Below are 16,405 nucleotides of genomic sequence, written 5' to 3'. Positions count from 1 at the left end.
CCCAGGGAGGGTGGGGACACTCCTCTCTAGTTTTACTTTCCTAGCTGGGCTGCCTGGTTTTGTTTGCAAGCCTTGGTCCTTGAGCACATGCCTTTCGGACCCTCTTAAAATTCCAGAAACTTGAGGCTAACATATCCATTCATTTAAATTTTTTAAAGTTCCCATGAGCGACAGAAAAGAGGGTCATTACTAGTAAGCACAAGGACTGAGGGTGGTGGGGGAAGGCAATAGTCACTCCATTTTCTATCAAGAAAAATAATACACAGCAAAACCTCATTAAGTCAGTCTCGGTTTATTCAAAAGAGCTTATCATTTGCAGTAACTATTCCCCAACCAACTGGATGCCTCTATTGTAATCTTCTTTAATGTTGAAAGTCTGATAATTAAATATATTAATATATCAGGACAGACTGCATTCGAAGGCACGCGGTATTCTGTGTGTCTCTGTGTCCAGCAGGGCAATCAGTGTATAGCACGTACTAGATAACCCGTAGCTTCTTTCCCTTGCATTCCGTATTATCAGAGCTTTAATCTGGCCTATATCGTGTCTGGTCCTTATCAATAATAACATGTTTCCATTTTAATATACTACCTTTTATTAAACCGGAGCCACAAACTCTTAATAGCAAGGGCCTGTCCAAGGCATTTTAATCACATCTGGAGTGCCGATGTCTCTCCTAGGAAAACACGGGCAGTGCTCGGCGGCCAGGATGGGGACCGTCCATCCACCTTCGTGTTGGCAGGATGAGTTACAGGATTGTATTACCAACGCAATTAGGCCAGGCTCCCTCTGCACTTCCACGGCAGACCTCTCGGCTCTGTACAATAAGAGGCACTTTCCTCTGTGACCTGGTTTCCAAAGCATTTTTTTTTTCCGCAAAGGGGTCGCCATTGATGCCTGTGAGGAAAGGCCAACTTCTGAGTTTCGTGCGCGCCTGCCACTGACAGTTATTCCAACGTGGGACCCAGGCTAAGGGCAAACAGGCACCTGGTGCTTTTGCCAATGGCCATGATGCCAATAGTAACGACCATGATGTTGACGTTGATGACGATGATGTTGCTGGGTGATGCTGAGGGTGCCAGCCAGCTCAGCGCTGCGCACCTGCGTGAGTGCTGCACGAGCATTTTCAGCACCTAATCCCTCCCACAACTCTCTGGGGAAGGGACTGTTAATACCCCCATTCTGTAGATGAAGAAACTGAGGCTTAGAGAGGATGAGTGACTTGCTCAAGGCCCAGAAAATAGCGGCCCACCCAGAATATGAACCTGGGCATGCAACTTCCAATCCTTCAAAGTATACAGCACTAACCCTGCGTCTTTGCTGGGCTGCTATGACAAAACACCACAGACTGGGTGCCTCAAACCACAGGCATTTGTTTCTCATCATTCCCAAGGCCAGGACGTGTGAGATCAAGGTGTGCCCACAGATTCCAGTGTTTGGTGAGAGCTCTCTTCTCGGCCTGGAGAAGGCTGCCTTCAGGCGTGTCCTCACATGGCCTCCCCTCAGTGCATGGGGAGCTGGGGGTGGGGGCAGCCACATGGGGGAGGAAGAGAAAGAGAGACAGACAGACAGACAGACAGACATATGTGCTCCTTTTCTTACAAGGACACTAATCCCATCACGAAGGCCCCACTCTCATTATAGGATCTAAACCCAATCAGCTCCCAAAGGCCGTGCTTCCAAAGACTACAACATCACGGGTTAGAGCTTTCAACATACGAATCCGGAGGGAACACACTTCAGTACATACACCCCATTTGAAACAATTCTGTCTCCCCTCTTGTCTGGTCAGGAACAGCACATCAGAAGGTCCGCCCTTCTTTCCAGCTGAGTGGTCGCAGAGGTCCTGCAGTCAGGATGGAAGGCAGTGTGGCCCATCCTTCCTTAGGCCTCTAGGGTGATGGATTAAATACCATTATCTTTAGAAATTAGACTTTGAACACATGAATTTGGGGGGGAGGGCATTCATTCAGGCCGTAGCATTGAGGGAAGGGAGAGTCTTTCAGTGGCTTGTCGACACCTCCCTCCTTTGCCTCCCCCTTTCTTGACCTGGTCTGACCTGCTCCCACACACCCCCCAAATACATAAATAACAACTACAGCAGGAGGGGCAGGAGAGTCCAAGAAACGGACTTAAGGGTACAACTCACAGACCAGCTCAGTCATAGCTGCTAATACTCAGACATGATGACCTACTGTGTGCCCAGAACTATGTTGAGTGCTTTAGTGAGGAGCATCAGTTATTCCTCACTTTCTCCCAAAATATCCAGTAAGAAGACAGAGGTAGCTATTAATCCCATCATCACACAGAGAAGAAAATGCAGCTTAGAGGGACAAAGTAACTTTGCAAGTTGTTGAAAGTGATGACTCAGTTGAACATCAAAGGACAAGAAGGAGCTCACTAGCTAATGCTGGAAGGGGAGAAGACTCCAGGCAGAGTCAGCAGCCTGTGCAAAGGCCCAGTGACAGGAGTGAGGGGTGAGAAGGGGAGGAGGAGTGGGGTGAGGGAAGGCTGCAGACAAGCACAGGCCTTGCAGGGTCTGATGGGGATTTGGGTTTTCATCCCAAGGGAAATGGAGAGCCACTGAAGGGATTAAGCAGGGCGTGGAGAACAGGGTGGTAGTAAGAACAGATTTCTATTTTAGAAAAATGATTCTAACTTCCCCTTGAGGAACGGATTTCAGGAGAGACAAGAGGGTAAACAAGATGCGAGTTCAGAATCTCTCTGACCACACTGCTATAAATGGCACCAACTCACAGGTTCAGAATTCATCACATCGTTACCAAGTGGGCTGCCAGGAGACAGGGGAACCAAACCTCATCAGTGTTTTCTGTACTCTGCCCTTGTGGAGGGAAAAAGGCCCTGGCCAGGTGGCTCATCTAGTTGGAGTGTTATCTCATACATCAGAAGGCTGTGGGTTGGATCCCTGCTCAAGGCACAACCTAGATTGCGGGTTCGATCCCCAGTCAGGGAGCACATGGAAGGCAACTGATCGATGTTCCTCTCTCTGTCTTTCCCCTCCTCTCTCTCTAAAATCAATAAATATACCCTCAGGTGAGTCTTAAAAAAAGACACAATCAAAAAAGTCTTCTTGTTTTTAGAGTCTTTGAAATGGTATAAGAACCCCAAAGGGAAAAGTCCAACATGGAAAAGCAAGCAGTGGTGCCCTTTGAAAAGTTTTAATTTTATTTTAACTTTGCTAAATCTACTTACATTCACATTTTGAAATATGTATGCACGATAAAACACTGCAGTTATGGTCTATTGGGTTAAAAATCCACTTTTTGGAATGGGTTCAAGGGAATACTTATACAAAAGACCTCCGAGTGGAAAGTAATTCTGCAGATAAAATAGAATGAAAGCATCCCCTAAATACGCTCCTTGCAAGATAAATGCACAGTGAGGAGGGGCCTGAAGCCATCACTAACGGGAGGCTCGAAACAGCCAGCCTCTGGACCCCTTGGAGAACCAGCTGGAAGGGAAGGGCCTGGCGAGTCCTCAGCATCAACATTCACACTTTTCCAAGGATCCACCCTCTTCCTTTCCTAATTCAGTTGAAACCAAAAAATTGACCCCCAATGGAAAAGAGTGAAATTCCATTCTAGCATGCTACTCACAAAGCACGGGGCGACCGTGGTGTTTATTTTGCAAAGTTCCAGACAAAGAGAGCTAAAAAAAATTGCTGGAAAAAATCCATCAACAAGCATTTCTGCACTTATTCTGTGTAATTATCCTTGTATGGAGAGGCATACAGAAAAGGAAGAAAATACAGTTCTTATTCTTGAGGAGTTGGCAATCCTGTTAGAAGGGTGCTGCTCGGCTCCAAGTGTGCACAGAACCACCTGGGGAGTGAGACGGAAATGCAGATCCCGCACCTGCATCCCCCGCCCCCTGGACCAAGTGCAGCAGAGTGTCCACATAGGGCCTGGTGGTCTGGATTTTAAGCAAACAGAAGGGCTTCTGATGGGGGCTGGAATTCTGAATCATTGAACTGAAAAGAGAGGGGGAGGGAGGGAGAGAGAGAGAGAGAGAGAGAGAGAGAGAGAGAGAGAGAGGGAGAGAGAACCTACAGGAAACTTGAGCACCACAGAATCAGACGGGAGGAGGGAGCCGTAGTGCGCGTATGCAGGCACACCCTCTACCCAGGACGGCAATCCTCAGTCGGCAACCACAGCTGGTGGTCAAAGCACCCGACCTTTGTTTTACGTCTCCAACAAAGGACACAAACCCTTTGTGTGGACATTCATTCCACTGCAAGACAACCATCTGCTACCCTCTGATGAGCCTTCAAAAAGCTGGAGCTCCTTGCATCTTCATCCTGTTCTCCTCCCTTGATCTGAGCATCGTGTGTTTGTCCAGGCTGCCTAAGCCCACCGTGCCTGAAATAACCATATGCTCTGTCTCTTCTACCTGTCCAGTGCGCTTTTTGAAAATAAGATAGAGATAAAAAGAGATGACACCCGTGTTCTTGCTTCATAGTCCCCACTTTCCTAAAACTTCAGAAATTATGTATTTAATTATTTGTTCCAGGCTTTCCAAGGGGATTAGCATCAAGGTTATTTCTCTCTTGTCCTTGTTAACCATTGTTCTCTTCCCAGCTCCTACCCCACATTCATTCTTCTCCTTGCCTTTAATGAGTCCAGTTTTGCTTCTTTCTCCTGTTCCTCCCCTTTCCTCCATTGATTTTACCAAATTTTCCAACAGAATACATGTGGTCTCATTTGTGACTTCTTTTTGGCATCTTGAGTGATTACTCAGAGATTCACACCATCATAGAACATCAGGATTGGAAGGAGCCTGGGAAACCAGCTGGGGCAGCCCCCTCACTATGAAAGTGAAGAAAGTGGGGCACAGGGAGGACACAGGTAAAACTGAGATGCCCAAGGTGGGGACCAAGTCAGTGTTAGGACTCCGTCTTCCCCCTGGCTCAGTATTTCTGGACAGCCTGCCTTATTTGGGACTTGGAAACCCGGCTGTGTGGTCAAGCAGATTCTAAGGTCCATCCTCTCGGGAAGAATGGCGGCAAACACACTAAGAAAGAGAGTGGCCTATCGGGTCCCTAAATTATGTACAGTAAAATGTTAAATGGGAGATAAAACTCACCCACATTCCTAACTGCTCCAGAGTAGATTTTCGTAGAAGAGGTGACCTTTCCACTGGAACGTCAGGAGTCGGGGCAGCACACTGCCCTTTGGGTATGTGAGGCGGATGGGGAGGAGAGAGGAGGGCCGAACCCAGAACAAAGCAGGAAATGAAAGCACACCTCACCACGATGGCCATGGACCTCAAGGACATGGGAGTCAATGGAAAGGGCTCCTGATGGCCAAACCACCTGGGCAATAAAAGAAAGCAGTATTGGATCATAACCCAAAGTAGGAAGTGAACATCCATGAGCCCACGCTGATAAAAATAAATAAATGTGGAGAAGAGACAATCTCCCACGCAGAAGAATTCCAAATCGTTTACACAGACACTCTGCCTATGAGCAGGGAGAACACAAACCCTCACTCAGGAGTGGTCTGCACACAGAGACGTCCCTCCAGAGAGAAGAGGACGCAATGGATGGGAAAAGAGTGACGACAGTGGAGAAACCTGACAAATGCCACCCCAGCCAGTGGGAAAGGTCAACATCACCGAGACAGTCACGCTGATGGCACTGCCCGTGGTGCGGTGCAACGAGAAGGGCACTTCACTCTGTGTCTTCTCCTCTGAAACCCGAGACCCCAGTCTAATCAGGAGAACAAAGCAGATCAACTCCATCACCCGGGCATCTTCCATAGTCTCCAACCACGCGCACTCCTCAAAAATCATCAGAAACAAGGAAAGTCTGAGAAACGGGCGTGGCCCAGACAAGTCTAAGGGGGCATGATGACTAAATGCAGTGTGGGATGTTGGAATATGAAAAGGTCATTAGGAAAAACTGAGGAAATCTGTATAAACTACAGACTTCCGTTAATGATATATTAATATTGGTTCTGTAACTGTAAGACATGAACCAAATAATGTAAGATGTTAATAACAGGACAACTGTGTGTCATTGTCTCAATTTTTTTGCAAATCTAAAAAAAAAATCTAAAGATAAAGTCTATTTAAAAATAAAATAAATGTGTGTGCTAAATAAAGTAAAATAACAGAATATAGAAAAGCATGTGCCCTTTTAGAGGCAGATTGGGGTTCTTTGAATAAGGACGTTCAGGGTTCCAGTTACCTTTGGAAGGGGGTACAGGCCCCAGGGGATGAGCAAAGCATGGGGCCCAGAGAAGGGATTGTGGTTACCCCGGACTCAGGGTCGAACTGCAGCTGACCCCAAAGGGCTGAGCTGTCAGTGGCACCATCAGCATGATTTGTGATGTTCTCCAGCAATGCTCAGCAGCTCAGAAGTGGGAGCCAAGTCTGTAGCCCACTTGGGACCTGCAACAAATCAAAGGAGGCGGGGTTGTCCTCGGCTGTCAGCAGTCACACCTTCCGAAGACAGGCTCCTGTTCCAGGGACACAGGCAGATGCGGGGCAGGCTGGGCCAGTAGCCAGGCTGTGCAAGGGGCCGTGATGTCCTCGCTTTTGGGTTCCGTGGAAAGTGTCCGAGAGGGGAACACTACCTTTCCCAGCATTCAAAGCTGTGTTCACACAATCCAGTTCCTTTAAGGCAAACAAATTCAAACCAGAAATTGTATGGGGAATGATACTTTCTTGTTCGCCATCGTGCCTTTCTGCAACAAATAATTCCCAGGCAGGGTGCTAGAGAATTCCAAGTGATAGACGTATTATGTTCGTGACAGACAACTTTAAGAAAAATCTTTCTGCAATGAAAGTGAGGGTTCCACCCCCCTTCCTGGCATCTCGGCTTGCCATAGAAATGAGTGATTTTCTGAATTTCTGCCAAGTTAGATGGTTCAGCATGCTATTAGATTAGTCTGTTTATACAGAAACAGCCAAAAATAGGAAACACACAGAAGCTATTAAAGATATTGTCCTGAGAGGGAAAGATGTGAACGGTTTTCTTACTGCAAGTGGGAAATAAGATATGAGTCAGTATTAATGTGATAAAGAAGTTAATGTGTTCCAAAGCAAACCGTTGGCTTCTTCATCTTGTTTCAGAGGTGACGATAAAAGGAACATACAGACGATTATTTAGGGTTGGGCGAGCACGGGAGTGGGTGCAAGCGCCGCACAGCACAGCCCCTGGGCCTGGGCCTCAGAAACAGCTCCCTGTCGGAAGGTAAGGCTGCGGCACAAGGGCCGTTCTCAAAGGGAATGGTGGTTCCCAGTCCCCCTCCCACCACCAAAAAAAATCCCACAAAAACAAAATCCCAGATTAACTAAATATACAAATACAAAAAGGTTTCAGAAATGCAAAAGGGAAATTCCAATTTCACTTCTGCCCTTGGGTGGCTGTGGATGTCATCTAATGGAAATCACACGACCTCTTGGGTCAACGCGATTCAAGACAGGGGACTTAGACTGAGTTCCACCTGGGAGACGATGTGGATTCCTACTTTCCTTGTCTATAAAGTACATGGGATGGCGACACCTGTGCCTTGAGGTCACCTCCTTTTTCTCAGTAAGTCACGAGGTGACACATGGAGGAAAGACTGTGCCCTATTCTGGTCACGTGAGCTGTTCTCGATGACATCTTAGGCTACACCTGTGAGTCTCTAAGTGGGACTGCATCAAAATACCCGTATGTGGCTCAGCACTATATGTTATTTTCATCTTAATTCATAGTTGAAAGGCACAAAGACATAGAGTTTTCTACAAAATATGTTTCTAATGGGGTTATCATCTTCTTGGGTGGTCCTCTAAGTCCCAGTGAGCAGCTTAGAACTTGCTGAGCCAAGAATATCAAAGAAAGGTGAAATCTCCATGGTCCAGAATGTGTTCATTTTCTATGGCTGTGTAACAAATGATCACAAACTTAGCAGCTGAAAACAACACCCATTATTATCTTAGAGTTCCAGTGGGTCAGAAGTGTGGGTGTTGCTCGGCTGGGTTCTCAGTTTCAGGGTCTCGCCAGGCTGAAATCCAGATCACAGGTGGGCCGTGGTCCCATCAGAGCCTTCCCTGGGGAGATGCCATCACCTTTAAGCCCCTTCAGGCTGTTGGCAGAGTATATCTCTTTGAGGTTGTAGGACTAATATCCCATTTTCTTGCTGTCCACTTTGGGCCTCACTCAGCTCCTAGAAGCCTCCTGTAGCCCCCTGTCACGCGGCCCTCTCCAGCTTACTTCGTCAGCGCCACCGATGGAGTCTCTGATGTCAGTCCCTGTGTAAGGGTTTTCACTTAAGTCAGACCCACCCAAGATGATCTCCCTTCTGATTAACTAAAAATCAACTGAATTGGGGCCTTAATTAAATCTGCAAAATCACTTCCCTTTGCCATGTCGTGTAGCCTAATGAAGGAAGGGACATCCTACCATCTTTTTCATATTCTATTGCTTAGAAGCAAGTCACAGGTTCCGTCCTCATTCAAGGGGAGGGGATCATACCAGGGTGGGCCCACCTTAGGGTCCATCTGCCCAACAGAGGAAGGAAATACAGGGGTTCACTTCTCAAGAAAATGCCATCATCACATGGTCAGAATTACTTCATTTATGAGTGTGAGCTTAGAATCTCGGTACGGGGGAGAAGGAGGAGGGAGAGAAAAAAGATAGAGCCCCTTATTTTTCCAAATAATCTTTTTTTTCAAGGTTTTGGTAGAATTACCTGCTGGCAGGCATTAAGTAATAAAATGTGGGTATGCTTAAAATGTACAGTTAAGCTTACACAGCTAACTACTGGACAACCAAGTCCCTCTTCCTTCAGCCAGTGCAACAGTGAACATGGACGTCGGGAGCATGGACGTGGCAAGAAAAGGCAAGGCAGGTTCAAAGGCAAACCTGTAAGCAGCTGTCTGAAATACCAGAACCACACTAGGTTCGAGGAGGACAATAAATAATCAAATACTACATGCTGGCCACTGAAAGCCAAGTTCAGAGGCCTCTTGATACAAGAAAAATAGGGACGCATCTAGGTAGAAGGAGAAACAGAAGCTGAAAGAGGGAAAGAATAAGCAGCACCAAGACGGAAGGAGGCATCCGTCTATAGGAGAGGTACAGGGGAGAGGCTAAGATGAGGAGAGAAAGGAGATGTGGGAGAAAGTGAAGTAACTTTCACACAACGAGGACTCGAGTGGTGGTGAGGAGCGGGGACGGGGTGGGCATGCACAAACGGAGCCATAAATTAACCGGAAAGTTCAGTTAACAGAATGATAAGCCAGGTAAGTAGAATCCCACTGAGCTGGGCAGGCCTACTCTGGCCATTAACGTTAACATTTTCCAGAACCCCGGCACTTTCCCGGTGTGAGTGAAAACCGTCTGGTGTCTGGGCTCTACCTTGCCTGCTCCACCGGGTGTCTTCAAAGACAGAGACTGTGGACCGAGAGGGGAGTGGGAGAAGAAATAGGAGGTAAAAGGCTCTATACCACATGCTTGCTTTCATCGGAAGGAGCCCTTAAACAAAACCTCTGAACAGGATTATTCTGTTTTGAAATTGCAATGTAAAGAAATAAAATATGGTGAGATGTTATAACATATGGAAACACAATCTGGGCAAAAAAACGGCTGAAAACAAAATCCCGACCAAATAAATGCTGTGTGTGGTGACCCAGACATGATGCATGAAAAAAAAAAAGAAAGAAAGAAAAAGAGACCTGAGGGGGATGTTTATAAATTTGACACAGTTGCAAGCAGAGCTCACTAAAGATTATTTCTATGCAAATATGCATTTAGCCAATTCAGGAGTGTGCAAAAAAAATCTAAATATATTTCTCGAAAATCAATTCTTACGCAGTACAAGTGAATCAAGAAGCAAGTACACCAATACATATTAAAATGTGACAAATACGAACTTGTCAGAAGATAAGCGGCCTGGATATGGGTGACAGGGACCGAGACGCTGTCCCACACTGCCTGAGGTCTGTGTCTAGTCTAGAGAAGATGTTTGACGAAGGCACCTCTGCCATCGATGCAGCAACGTCCTCCCCTCCAGGGACAAAGCCTGAGCCTTGAAAGTCCCAAGCTCTCTGGTTGCTTCTGGTTTGCACAGAAAGTTATTCGCAAGGCTGTGTGCAGCAAACTTGTAAAACAGAGCACCCCGATTGATTGGCGGTGCCACCCAGAGATTCCAAATCTGGGCAATAAACAGGTTCTTAGAGGAAAGCTTTCTGTCTGTCCGATTTAGCCCCTTAACAACCATCCCTCCTACATACCTTATTTAAATCACCCGATATTTCCTGGCTACACCAGGTCCTTTGATTTCACGTTCTAGAGAGTGAGAGGTATGCGTAATATTCTTTATTTGTTGTTTTCACCATTAGTTAATAAATATACCATCTTGATCAGCTGTGTGTCTAAGTTTTCTAAATTCATTATTAACTGGAGATTGTCTCCGTGCATTTGACAAATGAGGAAGCTGCCATGAGAGATTCGTCAGATTTGTCCTTTTCAGTGTCCTGGGGTTAATTAGGAGCAGAGCTGGATCTAGAGGAATCCAGAGAAAGATAAGGCATGCATTTTTTTATACTGTAACCACTGTTTCTCTTTGCTTTTATATTTACAAATGGAACCACACAACTGAGGTTAGAAATTGCAGAGCAGCAGTGGCTGGAAGGATAAGTGAGAGGGCCGCTGGGGTGCTGCAGTGGTCCTGTGCGCTGGGCACTCATGCGTGTGAACGTGCCAGTTCATCAAGGTGCACACGTGAAGTGTGTGCCCCGTTCTGCTTATATTACACCTCCACAAACAGTGAGGAGACTTTGCCCTCCAGTGTCAGTAGCCTAGATCAGGCCTCTGTACCAGCAGCCCTATGGAGGGCTGTGAGATTCTGTAGCTCAGGCCCCTTCCTGGGGCCAGGTCCATACTGGGCATGCCTGCAGCACCAGCGCAAGGCTTGTCAGCTGAATATCCGATCAAGGACCGGCCCATGTTACGGGGAAGGGTCTTCAGACTTTCTTTCCCCCTCTCAGTTCTATCTTGGGTCTAATACATATGATAAGGATTAAAGAAATTCTGTATTTGTTTCCTGTACTAAACACAGGTAGCAGGCTGAAATGTCCCCTCCAAAACTCACATGCTGAAGTCCTAACCTCTAGGACCTCAGAATGTGACTGTATTTGGAGACACAACTTTGAAAGAGGCAAATAAGGTAAAATGAGGTCCTAACGGCAGGCCCTAATCCAGCTGGTGTCCTCATACAAAAGGAGGTTAGAACACAGACAGAGAGAAGACTGGATAGAGACGCAGGAAGAAGATGGGCACTTGCAAGGCAAGAAGAGAGGCCTTGGAGGGAACCACCCTGCTGCCCCCGTGGTTTCAGACTTCCAGGCTCCAGAGGACACTTTCTGCTGCTAAGCTGCCCAGCCTGGGGTACCCTGCTGTGGCTGCCCCGAGAAACGAACACAAGGTCCAATCCGAGAACCGCTGCAGTGCTTCCCTGTTGAGAAAACCTTGGACAAGGCTTGTGGAGTCAGGGGCACTGGGACTCGTGCCCTGCCCTGCCCTGCTCATGCCCACTGGCTGTGGCCTTGGGCTGGTCACTTCCAGCTTCCATCACAGGCAGGATGTAGACAGTCACAACCCCACAGGCTTGTCACAAAAATTTAACTAGGCGATACATGAGTGGTACTGAACATTACATCAGGCTCAGTTGGGGCTCAATAAATATTAGCTGTTAGTGTTATTGACATGATGATGATAAAATGAAGGTTAAATAATACTTTCTGACTCACAGTTTGTTATAATGATGAGCACTGTGCAAATGAAAAAGGTGCTATATAAAGGTCAGTTAATATTTTGACAGAAATGTTGAAGAGTAGCAAGGCAGCTTCATGCAAACGAATATTTCTTCTGTTCCTGGGACATGGGACATGGTGCTAAAAAGGCACCGTGACGCATGCTCACAGGTGTCCTGGACTAAGGATGGGGTGGGACCCACAGGGGAGGTGCTAGCACAATGGGAGCAGGAGCATGAGCAGAGAGCTCACTTCCGGCTTGGGGACTAGGAGCACATCTTAGGGGTTCTCTCCTGCCACCTCGGAGCAGGCAGAACACAACCCCTAAAAATCCAGGGGGCCTCTTCACTTAGCTGCTCACTTGCACCACCTGTGTTCACGCCGAGTCACTGCACCAAGCTTCCTCAATAACCAGATCAATTTCATGTAGTAATTGGGCCAATCAGCAAAGCCTCAAGTCTGACCGCTTTTTGAACTGAATTGCCCAATCAGCTGGGAGAACTGAACAAAGCGACCAGACTATTTATCTGGTGGCATACACGTTAGAAAGATCTGGCGAGGCCGCCCAGATCACCGCACCAGGTTTTGTCCCTCCTCAGATGGTGTTCACTATCTTAAATGTGCCCCTTGTTTAAACAAAACGGACATCAAATAACATTTTACTTGCTCATTATTTTTTTCAACAAAGCTATGTGTGTGAGAGAATACATGTGTCTGCACGGGCATGAGCACACACACCTGGAGAAAGCAGAGAACAGCTCTCACCCATAGCTTTAGGGGTCATGGGGCCCGTGAGACAGAGGGCAGAGAATTCTAGAGCGGGGTGAGGAAGCTAACTAATGTTTTTTTCAAGAAGAGTAACCTACTGATGTCCTAATACAGCATTTGATCCCTCTCTTCTTCATTTCCTTTCACACATATATAGGTCCTGAGACGTGGAGTAGGAGAAAATGAGACCATGATTCAGAGGACTCGGGTCTGCAGTGGGGCCTGGAGCTTGGGATCCCCCATTAGCACCTTCTAGAATGGCTGTGAACAGCAGACACAGTACACAGGGAGTGTGGAGTCCCTGTCATGTTTCTGTAACATTATAACTTAGCATACTATCTTTCGGAAGTGGTTGAAATCCCCATATGTAAATTTAACTGCAAGTCTAAAACTTGTAAAAATGATTTTACAACTAGAATCACACAAGAGAATCCCCAAATACGGCACACATTCCATATTTCTGAATCACGGATGCATTAGCCTCACCTTCCAGTAAGATTAGGGCAGAACTGTGTATAACACCCAGCCCAGAGCAAGGGATTAGTAAACAGGTGTTGACTGATTAAACTGAGCATCACAAAGAGCTACGGAAAAGAAAAGGCTAAGAATGCAATTAAAAGACAACTATGCCAATATTTCTGGGGTGTCTACAAAATACTTCATGGTGGAGCCTGTTGTTGGGACCCCAACCCTGTCTCATCTGGCCTGAGGATCAAGGAGTCCCTGGAACAGAACTAAGAAGGGGAGGTCCCTCATCTCCCATGTACTTCTGTCCAGTTTGACACAAAGACCCACATGCTTCCCTGAAGTCAAGAGACTCACACTGACAGGATCAGCTGTAGAAAGGATGAGGAAGCAAGCCACTCAGGACAAACAGCATGAATAGGGTGGTTACCACATCCACTGATAGACCTTGAACAACCTGATGCCGTTTTTTTGGTTTGTACCAAGATGTGAAAGAAAAAAAATTCCTGCACTTTCTGTCTTTGTCATGGCCTACATTGAATAGGGGACTATATCTCCAAGATAGATAGATAGATAGATAGACAGATAGATAGATAATATGCTGGCCCAGAGGGCCTGCCACCCCCCCTTCAGCCAGGGTACAGGGGATGCTACAGGGTCCCAACCTGAAGGCAGCAATCTGGACCCAAAGCAAAAGATGTGTTGCATATATGACAAGCACGACTTTACTGACAATGAAAGAGTACACATGTAAGCAAACTGTCCTGCTGCTTTGTGCATCTACTCACAATGTCACTGTGGAAAGGGATCCTGTGAGACTCCAAAAGTTCTGAACATGGAAAGTTTTTCAACAATTGCTTCGTAGCCAAAGCTATCTAGAGCTGTCTAAGTTTTTTATCTTACTGAGTGTGAATGTCCACTCATTTTGATGCAGAGATATTCATGTGTTTAATTCCAAGGTGCTGCCCCCAGAGGTGTTATATCATACAAGGTTTAGCAAACTTTCAGTGGACAGCCAGGTAGTAAATATTTTAGGCTTTGTGGGCTTATGGCCACTGCCTTGCATACTCAGCTCTGCCACTGTAGCTGCAAGTAGCCATGGATAACATGCAAACAAGTGGGTGCGACTGTGTACCAATAAAACTTTAATTACAGAAAGAATCTTCAGGCCAGGTCCTGGGCTGTACATTACCAAACCATGTAATGCACAGGGTATGCAGTATATCACCTTCCTAAATTTTGAAAATTTCTCAAACACATCTGGTCCCAAGGCTTTTTTAGACAAGGGGTTAGGATCCTGCAGTTGCAATTTTGGAAAGCATTCTCTTTGGGGAAGATCTTTACAAGGGGCTGGGACCGTCCTCCATCAGAGCTTGGCTGGACTTCCTAAGCAGTTTTCAGTCGTCTGCTCTTGCACAGCAATGACAGTGGCGGCTTCAACCCCAGTCTGGAGTTCAGGTTTGCGGGACCCGCGGCGGAGAGCACCTGCCACAGGTCAAATTCCACAGGATGACTTGCGTTCCAGTTTTGCAGTCAGAGAAGGGGGGTGAATGCGCCTTCTGACAGGGCAGGAAATTGGGAGGACAGCAATTTTCCCGAAGACAGATTTTCCAGATGATTCTCCTAGACATGGGTCAATTTTCACGAGGAGCGCTTAGCACAGGGAGGCACTCAGGCAGCTCCAGGGTCCAGATGGCCACCTGGGACACAACGTGGGGATGGGTCCACACTCACCAAGATTGCAGGGGAAACACGGGGGCTTTCACGAGAACTAAGGTTTCCAGAAAAGTTGTCTCTGCTCTCTAGCTCCTGAGCATCGGACACTGTTGGAAGCATCAGGAGATGGGCCCTGGGCACAGACGTGAATGTGGTGAATGTGGTCAGGGTGACAGGCACTGGTGTTGGGGGAGCTGATGGGGTGCCCTCAAAGGTCTTTATGGACCACAGAGACATGGAAGTCCTCACACGAGAAAAGATGGAGATAGAAACCATGGGTGAGTGAACAGCGGTCTCTCCCAGAACACACAAGAGACACTCTTGGGGAACCCAGAAACAGTGGGACTGAGAAGGACTAAGACCACAGAGTCACAAGTCTGGGGTGGGATGCAGGGGGGGCATCAGACAGTGAAATGGAGGCTCAGGCACAATCCCGTGGCTTCTGGGGGAAACGAGACATAAAATAATGTCTGCTAGCTTTTAAAAAAATTTAATTGAATTTATTGGGGGAGCATTGGTTAATAAAATTATATAGGTTTCAGGTGTACAATTCTATAATACATCATCTCTATGTCGTATCATGTGCTCATTGCCCAAAGTCAAGTCTCCTTCCATCACCATTTACCTCCCCTTTACCCTCTTCTGTCTCCCCCCACCCTCTTCCCCTCTGGCAGTCACCATACTGCTGTCTCTGCCTATGAGGGCTTTTTTCCTTTGCTTCATCCCTTCACTTTTTTCATCCAGCCCCCAACACCTCATTCCTCTGACAGTTGCCAGTGCTAATTCTTGGGCACTTATGCTGTCCCAAAGACTGTGCCCAGTGCCTGACAGATAGTGGTTTCAATCCTTGCAATAACCTGCAAGGTAAATGCCAGTGAGAAGGCTAACATCAAGTCCTGTGCCCAGGGCTGCCTGTTACATGCATGCAGAATAAAGGCAGAACCCCAGCTGCCTCCAGGGCCTAGGCCATTCTGCCTACCATGACTGAGAGATGGGCCTTCCATCATTGGACAACTCATCCAATGACGGGGTACAAAGACCTCATCTAACCTCAACACTATTCTTTACAGATCTTCAAGGGTCCTTGCACATGCTTTCCCTTCTTGTCTGTTTATACATCTTTGCTGGCATCAACCCTGCAACACAGTGTTCCCAAAAGAACACCCGATCACCGTGTTATAAGTGAGACTTGGCCCATGCGTGGCGGCCAACACAGGCTTGTTGACTACCATCCACATCTGACAAGACATAGAAGAATGATCACACATATGCCAGGTGTTTCCCGGGATCCACTTTGATCCAAGTCCAAGTCTTCAGGAAATATAGATCTTCTTGACCCCACCTATATTGACATTTATTATTCTCATTTATGTGCTGCACCTTCTTGTGTGAACCCACTGACCTCTGCTTGAACACGTGATTTGCTTTGGCCAGTGGAATGAGAGAAGCAACGCTATACCTCTTCCAAAAACAGAAACTTTAAAAACCTCTGTGTGGTTTGACCATTGATCTTGCTCTTTTCCATGACAATAGTATGTCCTCCTCCTCCTCAGCGACCACCCCTTCCGTTGCATTCCAAAATAAAGACAGTAATGGAGCAGGAGCTGGGCAGCAACCAGCCCACAGGCAGTGAGTAATATAAGGGAAAAGTAAACAAGGCTTGTTGAAACTACTGAGGCTGGGGGCTGTTTA

The 16,405-nt window shown here is 46.9% G+C and overlaps 1 protein-coding gene and 1 non-coding gene across 2 annotated transcripts in view; one reads left to right on the top strand and one right to left on the bottom strand.

The window, feature by feature from the left end:
• WWOX (WW domain containing oxidoreductase) overlaps positions 1-16,405 on the bottom strand; it is an 899,405-nt gene that overhangs the window by 473,074 nt on the left and 409,926 nt on the right. The gene's annotated exons all lie outside the window — the stretch shown is intronic.
• LOC114488477 lies at positions 13,427-13,553 on the top strand. Its single transcript, XR_003683793.1, has one exon. It is a non-coding gene; the product is annotated as a small nucleolar RNA SNORA31 (small nucleolar RNA).

This window comes from Phyllostomus discolor, chromosome 12 (genome assembly GCF_004126475.2).
Source record: "Phyllostomus discolor isolate MPI-MPIP mPhyDis1 chromosome 12, mPhyDis1.pri.v3, whole genome shotgun sequence".
Lineage (NCBI taxonomy): Eukaryota > Metazoa > Chordata > Mammalia > Chiroptera > Phyllostomidae > Phyllostomus > Phyllostomus discolor.
Note: the sequence above shows the minus strand (reverse complement) of the source record. Positions and strands in the feature narration are given on the sequence as shown.